Raw genomic sequence first — 9,077 nt, 5'->3', positions numbered from 1 at the left:
GTAGTAGGGCATACAGATTATAGTGTAAACAAAACTGCCGCCTCCCAGTAACCAGGGATTCCGGGATGGTGAATGTGTTTGGTGGTGAAGGAGCTGTGTTTGTGTGTATGGAACAGAACCAGTGGCTGACGTGGTTGGACACAAAGCTCGCAATGCTGATGGTATGAAGTGTGGCCCAGCCATCCTCTCCTTTCACTTGTTTAGCCAAGCGGATAAACATTTTACTGACAGAAGCAAGATGTCCAGCTGCTGGCACAGTTACATCTCAAAGTACTTAATGTGATTAACTTCCTCAATAATCTCAATATAACCAAATTGTCAGGCACAATGAGAAGCTCCTCTGATAATTCAGCTCCCTTGAGACTGAAGGAATTCTGAAGCACATACTGGTCTTGGGTAAGTTTGCTCTTTGCTTCTTATTAAACATAATGATTGTGATTCTCCCTTTTTTCCTCTTTGGGATCTAGTGTTTAAAGTAGAGCTGACAGTTGACTCATTTTGAAGGGATTTAATGAAGTTGAAGTGGTGGCATATCACACAGAATAGAAGATGGGCAAGGTATGGCAAGGCTTCCTCGGCTGCTGGCCAGAAGTTTCATGTTGCTGCTGTGGTCTGTGGCTAGGCTGCAAGAACCCATTGCCATGCTCGGCCTATGTGATCAGGGATGGCCCTCCAGAGCAAATGTGCAACCAGAATTAGAAATTAGTGCCAGAGCTCTGTTGGTCACCCTCAGTCTAACTCCAGGCAGTAGTCGATATGCCGCAGGTTACAGTGTGTCAGCTTCAGCATGATGTCTGACATCAGGTAGTAGCGGAACATATTAGTGACAGACTGGTCATTTACTGCATGCAGTGTAGTCTTCTCGGCATCTTTGAGCACCTTCGAACTGCCTGTCATACCAGACAACCCCCTATAATTCTTCTTCCCACTCCCCCACCGATTGGTCTGACAATGGCTGGACACAGGTCAGAGGAACAGTACCTCATGTTCTGCCTTGATGTCCTCCAACCAGATGGCATAAACATCAATTTATCTAACTTCCAGTAACTTCTCTTCTCTGTCCCTTTTTTACCCATCCTACAGCCCCCCAACCCATCTCTTTACCCTCCCTTGCCCTCTAAATCTGAGCATCATCCACACATTCCTCCCTCCAGTTCCACTCCTTCCCTTTATACCACGGTCCACTGTCTTCTCCTCTCAGACTCCATCTTCTACAACCCTTTGTAACTTTTACCTATCTCCTCCCAGCTTCATTCTCACTCGGTTCCTATCACCCAGCAGTTCCTTCCTCACCCCTTCCCCTCCCCTTTTGCACTGGCTATCTCCCCCTCTTTCCTGTCTTAACCCAATTGTCCATTTCCCTCCATACATGACTTGTTGAGTTCCTCTGGCATTTTGTGTGTTTCTACAAGCAACCAGGAACCTATTTGACTAAACTGAAGTGAACAGACCAAGCTTTCATGATGTGTTTCAGTAAAGATCGTTCTGCATTCTGATTGACTCCAGGATTTAAGATCAATAGTTCAACTGCACAGCTGTGGAGTCAGACTTACCTGATTACTGATGATTTTTGAACAAACTCAGAATCAGTTTTAATATCACTATATCACTGGTATGCGTCATGAAATTTGTCATCTTTTCGGCAGCAGTACAATGCAATACATAATAAAAGGAAAAATATGAATTACAGTAAGTATATATATAAAATAATTAATGCAAAAATAGAAATAAAAAAAGTAATGAGTTTACGTTCATGGGTTCAATGTCCATTCAGAAGTTGATAACAGAGGGGAAGAAGTTGTTCCTGAATCGCTGAGTCTGTGCCTTCAGGCTACTGTACCTCCTCCCTGATGGTAGCAACGAGGAGAGGGCCAGGGTTCTTAATCATGGATGCCGCCTTTTTGAGGCATCGCTCCTCGAAGATGTCCTGGATACCACGGAGGCTGGTGCCCATGATGGAGATGACTGAGCTCACAGCTCTCTGCAGCTTAGTTTGACCCTGTGCAGCAGCACCCACCATCCCCAAACGCCAGGCAGTGATGCTGCTGGGTAGAATGCTCTCCATAGTACCTCTGTAGAAAGCTGTGTGTGTCTTTGGTGACAAACCAAATCTCCTCAAACTCTGAATGAAATATAGCCGGTGTTGTGCTTCTCTGTAGCCGCATCGATATGTTGGGTCCAGGTTAGATCTGCAGAGTTCTTGACACCCGGGAACTTGAAATTGCCCAGACTCTCCACTTCTACTCCCTCTGTGAGGACTGGCCTGGGTTCCCTTGACTTGCTTCTAACTTTACTCCTTAGTGTGACTTACGGGAGAGTAAACGTTACTGATGGCTTCAGACCTTTGCTGGACTATGGGGATGTTGTACCAGCAGAGATGCTCCTTATTGTTCAAAATTCATGAGTTAGAAGTAAATTTATTATCAAAGTACGTGTATGTCATTTTCTTGCAGGCATTCACAGTAGAACAAAGAAATAGAGTAGAATTGATGAAAAGCCAAACTCAACGAAAGACTGACAAGCAACCAGTGTGCAAAAGAAAATAGACTGTGCAAATAAAAAATAATAATAAATAATATCGAGAACATCAGTCCTTGAAGTGGGTCCACAGGTTGTGGAGTCAGTTCAGTGTTGAGGTGAGTGAAGTTATTCACGCTGGTTCAGAAGTTAGATGTTTAAGGGGTAATAGCTGTTCTTGAACTCTATTGGGACATAAGGGTCATGTACTGCCTTCCCTTGTTGGACAGATAATTAGTGCATATTAACATTACAATGGTAAATACAACTCTTTAGCTGGGCATCTCTTTAAAAATGCCCAGAACACATGCATATTAGAATTAAGGTCAGATTACAGTAAAGATTTTATTTGTTTTAATTGGGAGACACATCAAGGTAACTGGCCCTCCTGGCCCAAGGAGCCTGCCCCGCCCAGTTGCATCCATGTGACCAATTAACCTACTGACTCATAAGTCTTTGGAATGTGGGAGGAAACCAGTCACCTGGAGAGAGCCCATGGGGTCAAAGGTTTCCTCTGGAAGCTAACATTGGAAGGTTTTGAGTAACTGTTTCTTTTATCGGGTTGAAATCAGCTCCCCAAATACTGGAGCAACCACCTTTCATATTCCACCATTGGAGCAGTGGTATAGACAATAGACAATAGGTGCAGAAGTAGACCATTCGGCCCCTCGAGTCTGCACCGCCATTCTGAGTTCATGGCTGATCATTCACTATCAATACCCAGTCCCTGCCTTGTCCCCATATCCCTTGATTCCCCTATCCATCAGATATCTATCTAGCTCCTTCTTGAAAGCATCCAGAGAATTGGCCTCTACCGTCTTCCGAGGAAGTGCATTCCACACCTCCACAACTCTCTGGGAGAAGAAGTTTTTCCTCAACTCTGTTTTAAATAACTGACCTCTTATTCTCAATCCATGCCCTCTGGTTCTGGACTCTCCCAACATCTGGAACATATTTCCTGCCTCAATCCTATCAAATCCTTTAATTATCTTAAATGTTTCAATCAGATCCCCTCTCAATCTCCTCAACTCCAGTGTGTACAAGCCCAATCTCTCCAATCTCTCTGTGTAAGACAGCCCTGCCATGCCAGGAATCAACCTAGTGAATCTACGCTGCACTTCCTCAATTGCCAGAATGTCCTTCCTTAAACCTGGAGACCAAAACTGTACACAATATTCCAGGTGTGGTCTCACCAGGGCCCTGTACAAATGCAAAAGGACATCCTTGCTCTTGTACTCAATTCCCCTTGTAATAAAGGCCAACATTCCATTTGCCCTCTTCACTGCCTGTTGCACTTGCTCATTCACCTTCATTGACTGATGAACTAGGACTCCTAGGTCTCTTTGCATTTCTCCCTTACCTAACTCTACACCGTTCAGACAATACTCTGCCCTCTTGTTCCTGCTTCCAAAGTGGATAACTTCACATTTATTCACATTGAATGACATCTGCCAAGTATCTGCCCACTCACCCAGCCTATCCAAGTCTCCCTGTATTCTCCTAACGTCCTCTTCGCATGTCACACTGCCACCCAGTTTAGTATCGTCAGCAAACTTGCTGATATAGTTTTCAATGCCCTCATCTAAATCGTTTACATAAATCGTAAAGAGCTGATGACCCAATACAGAGCCCTGTGGTACCCCACTAGTCACCTCCAGCCAGTCCGAGAAACACCCATTCACTGCTACCCTTTGCTTTCTATTTGCCAACCAGTTTTCTATCCATGTTGAAACCCTGCCCCCAATGCCATGAGCTCTGATTTTACTCACCAATCTCCTATGTGGCACCTTATCGAATGCCTTCTGAAAATCTAGGTACACAACATCTACTGGCTTACCCTTGTCTAACATCCTTGTTACACCCTCAAAAAACTCCAACAGATTAGTCAAGCTGTATGGATAACAGCTGTCTGCATTCCATTCACGTCAGAAGTTTGTAGATGATAAAACTGTACATGAGATCTGACTCTAGTAGGCTGTCCGGGGTCTCTGCGGAATTTCTCATTCAGTTTTCAATGTGCCAAAATGGCGGAAGATTAGATCAGCCAACAGTGTCAAGCAGAGGTAGTCAAATGTGGCTCTTGAAAACTCCGAAGCAGGTCAGGGATAACCTTGGTATCCTGCAGGCACTTCACTAAAAAGCACAAGGCAGAGCTACGCAGTTAGCCAGAGCATAGGAACCTAGCACAACTTTGCAATTAGCCAGCGTCCCCTCCACTTCAATTAGCATTCTGAGCTTAACCAACACCATTATGCCGTGGAGTATCTGCTCCATGAAGGACCACAAACACCAGCCTTAACTTCTCAGCCAAATGGCCACATTCTGGAAAACTGGAGACTAAACCTGATACAACACACAGGAAACACTGGAGGAACTCAGCAGGCCAGGTAACATCTATGGAAAGGAGTACAGTCCACCTTTCAACCCTTTGGTAGGACTTAACAGCATCTGCAGATTCTCTCTTGTTTGAGACTTTTGTTTTGGCCATTGCAACCTTTAAAAGTCTGGCATGTTGTCTAAGGATTGTGACTGCAACAGTCCTGGTTATTTAAAAATGAAAATTTGCCGATTATTTATTTTTTTATGATTTATTATTTAGAGAGTTGGCGCATTCCGATCCAATGAGCCGTACCATCTAGCAAACGAGCTATTTAACCCTGGCCTGATCACAGGACAATCTACAATGACCAATAAACCTACTAAACTGTGCGACTTTGGACTCTGGAAGGAAACTGGAGCACCTAGAGGAAACCCATGGGGAGAAAGGACAGACAGATGGCACTGGAACTGAACTCTGAACTCCGACATCCAAACTCCAAGCTGTCACCGCGTGGAGCTAACTGCTACACCACCGTGGTGCCCCACATTTGATATCACATTTTCTAGATTAACAGCTTGGGCTTCTTGAGTATTAACCCATTGACAGCCCTCTGTAATGGCCCTGCCATGATGCCCCCTTCACTAACTCAAAGTGAACTCCAATTGCCACCTCTTCTAAAGTTATCCAACTCAGCACAAACCTTGGCTGAAACACTAGAAATACCCCCCCCCCCACCGCCACCCCCTCCAGCTCATCTGAGTGGTAAGATTATTTTAACCCCCCTCTTTCACTGAGATTTCAGACGCCAACAGCAGTGGGAAATTAAAGATTGTGGGTTTGTCACATTATTAATTTGGCACTAAAACCAACAATGCCATGTTTTCAGCTGTCCATCTGATACACTGCTTCCCCAGGTGCCCCCCCCCCCCCTGTGGTGTCAGAAGAAGGTGTCTCACTAGCAAAGTGTCAGCAGATGCAAGGGCAACGTTACCCTCTGCAGGCTTTCCTCCAAATCACCCATCATCTTGTCTTGGAAATATATGGCCACTCCTCATTGTCCCTCCTTGGTAGCAAAGTAGATATTTTTTCCCCTGTAAGACTGAAGGTTCAAGAATACACTTCAGTTTGTGTCACCTTACAAAGAGTAATAAAGGGATGGACGATGAATGCCAGCCCAGTCAGATCCTTCCTGCATACGCCCGGAGCATCACGCCCACCGTGGGCAACCCGCAGGCAGAGGCAGTAGCTCACCTCTTGGCGGACTGAGGGTTTGCAGAGAGCGCGTGGAGGAAGATGCAGGGACCTGCACCAAGGTACATCATGAGCAGCCATGGGACAGAGAGCTCTCTGGTCTCCCGACCGTTCCCAGGCACACGTACGGGAATGAATGTAAGTGTTGCTGGCAGGTCATCAGCTCAGTTAAAGACATCCTTCAGTCTGCCTTGAATTTCAGAATCAGAATCAGGTTGAATATCACTGGCACAGGCCATAACAATTGTTGTTTTACAACAGCAGTACATTGCAGTACATAATAATAAAAAATGTAAATTACAATAAGAATTATATATATATTAAATTAAATAAGCAGTGCAAAAAGAGAAGGAAAAAATACTGAGTTAGTGTCCATGGATTCAATGTCCATTCAGAAATCTGATGGCAAAGGGGAAGAAGCTGTTCCTGAAACATTGAGAGTGTGTCTTCAGGCTCCTGACCCTCCTCCTTGATGGTAGCAAAGAGAAGAGGGTAATTGATGTGGTCTACATGGACTTTAGCAAAGCATTTGACAAGGTCCCTCATGAGAGACTCTTCCAGAAAGTCATGAGGCATGGGATAAGTGGAACCTTGGCTGTTTGGATAAAAGATTGGCTTAAAGGAAGAAAGCAGAGGGTAGTTGTGGAAGGAAAATACTCTGCCTGGAGGTCGGTGACGAGTGGAGTACCGCAGGGATCTGTCCTGGGACCCCTGCTATTTGTGATTTTTATAAATGACCTAGATGTTGAGGTGGAAGGATGGGTGAGTAAGTTTGCAGATGACACGAAGATTGGAGGAGTTGTGGACGGAGCTGTAGGTTGTCAAAGGTTACAAGAGGATATAGACAGGCTGCAGAGTTGGGCAGAAAAATGACAGATGGAGTTCAATCTGGACAAGTGTGAGGTGATGCATTTTGGAAGGACAAACCAGAAGACTGAGTACAGGATTAATGGTCAGTTACTTATGAGTGTGGATGAACAAAGGGATCTTGGGGGTTCAAATCCATACATCCCTCAAGGTCGCTGCACAGGTTGATAGGGTAGTTAAGAAGGCCTATGGGATGCTAGGCTTCATTAACAGGGGGATTGAGCTCAAGAGTAGAGGGGTCATGTTGAACTCTACAAATCTCTGGTGAGACCACACTTAGAGTATTGTGTTCAATTCTGGTCACCTCATTATAGGAAGGACCTGGAAGCTATGGAGAGGATGCAGAGGAGATTTACCAGGATGTTGCCTGGTTTGGAGAACAAGTCATATGAAGCAAGGTTAGCAGAGCTCTTTGGAGCGTAGAAGAATGAAAGGGGACTGGATAGAGGTCTACAAGATTATGAGAGGATATTAGGGTGGATAGTCAGTACCTGTTTCCCAGGGCACCAATAGCAAACACCAGAGGGCATATGTACAAAATTAAGGAGGGAAGTTTAGGGGAGACTTCAGGGGTAATTTTTTACACAGAGGGTTGTAAGTGCCTGGAATGACTTGTCAGGGATGGTGGTGGAGGCTAAAACATTAGGGGTATTTAAGAGCCTCTTGGACAGGCACATGGATGAAAGAAAAATGGAGGGTTATGGGGTAGTGTGGGTTTAGTACTTTTTTTTAAAGGATTATATGGGTGGGCATAACATGGAGGGCTGAAGGGCCTGTACTGTGCTGTAGTGTCCTTCCTGGGTGATGGGGGTCCTTAATGATGGATGATGCCTTCTTCAGAATTCGCCTTTTGAAGGTGTCCTGGACGCAGGGGAGGCTCGTGTGCATGATGAAGCTGGCTGAGTTTACAACTTCCTGCAGTATTTTCCCAGTCCTGTGCAGTGGCTCCTGCACACCCGATGGTGATGCGACTAGTTAGAAGGCTCTCCATGGTACATCTGCAGAAATTTACCAGACCAAGTCTCCTCAAGCTCCAGATGGAACAGAGCCACTGCAAGGGCTAAGTGGAGAAAGACCACAGTGTAGGATGACCCTCCTGCTGGAGAGGGAGGGGCCGGGTTGGAGGAGAAAGACCCTCAATTATTGTATTTGTCTACCACCCTGGGTGGGGGTGAACTGACTGGCAGCGATGTGTATGAATGTAATGGAACAGTACAGGGAGCATTGACTGTTAGTGTAAAAAAATGAAATGTATTGTATGGTTTATTCTTGTAAATCATTTTTAAAATCATGAATAAAGTTTATTTTGCTGGAAAAAAGTGCTAGCCTTTCCCTGATGTTGAACAATGGATGAAAACTAACAATTCTCCACAAGTGGGAGTTCGGGAGTTCCCACAGCATTTTTCCAGTGGGAGCCACCTTGCTGCAAACGAGTTCTCCGTGTGGTACTCGCGCTAAACACTAAATTCATCCAGTGCTCGCTGCACCTTACTGATGTAATTTCACACCGTGAAAGCTGTATTTGAAATGTGCTCGGACAGAAAAGCAAGAGATTATGAAAATATTCAAAGTTGAAAGTGAACTCACTCATACCTCATAAGGTATCTGGAGAATGCACCCTAACAGGTTATGTAACAAGTAATATCTGGTTTTTACCAGTGGCTTACAGGAAAGACAGGATGGCAACCGAGGAAGGTCGGTGACGCCGGAGAGACAGCTGACCTCCAGGAAAGGCTGGCATGGGCTCACAAGGCTAGCAACTTCATGGGCAGCACTCGCAAAAGGGCACCACTCAAGCTACAATTGAACATGAAGAGCAATACCCCCAGAGTCTCCCGGGGGGGGGGGGGGGATGAGAGACTCAACGGGATGGTCATACCAGCAATGGCCAGGACAGGAAACACGACTATGAGGAAGCTAAAGCAAACTCCACTGACCGGAGAGGAATTCACGGTAAGGTGTCATTGCGGCAAAGTCTGCAAAAACATCAGAGGGCTCAAAATGCACCAGAGCTGGTCTAGATGTGCATCAATGGTGACCCAAGTGCAGTGCATGGACTTAGTATCCAGTGAGACAAAGGAGAATGTCAGGCAGGAAGCACCCCACAGAGCTGAAGATCTCT

At 45.4% G+C, this 9,077-nt stretch overlaps 1 long non-coding RNA gene across 1 annotated transcript; it reads left to right on the top strand.

Annotated features, from left to right (window-relative positions):
• The first annotated feature begins 300 nt into the window (after positions 1-300).
• On the top strand, positions 301-8,170 carry LOC132402526 (uncharacterized). Its single transcript, XR_009514941.1, has 3 exons — positions 301-396; positions 2,454-2,636; positions 5,117-8,170. It is a non-coding gene; the product is annotated as an uncharacterized LOC132402526 (long non-coding RNA).
• The last annotated feature ends 907 nt before the right edge of the window (positions 8,171-9,077 follow it).

Source organism: Hypanus sabinus, chromosome 12 (genome assembly GCF_030144855.1).
Source record: "Hypanus sabinus isolate sHypSab1 chromosome 12, sHypSab1.hap1, whole genome shotgun sequence".
Lineage (NCBI taxonomy): Eukaryota > Metazoa > Chordata > Chondrichthyes > Myliobatiformes > Dasyatidae > Hypanus > Hypanus sabinus.
Note: the sequence above shows the minus strand (reverse complement) of the source record. Positions and strands in the feature narration are given on the sequence as shown.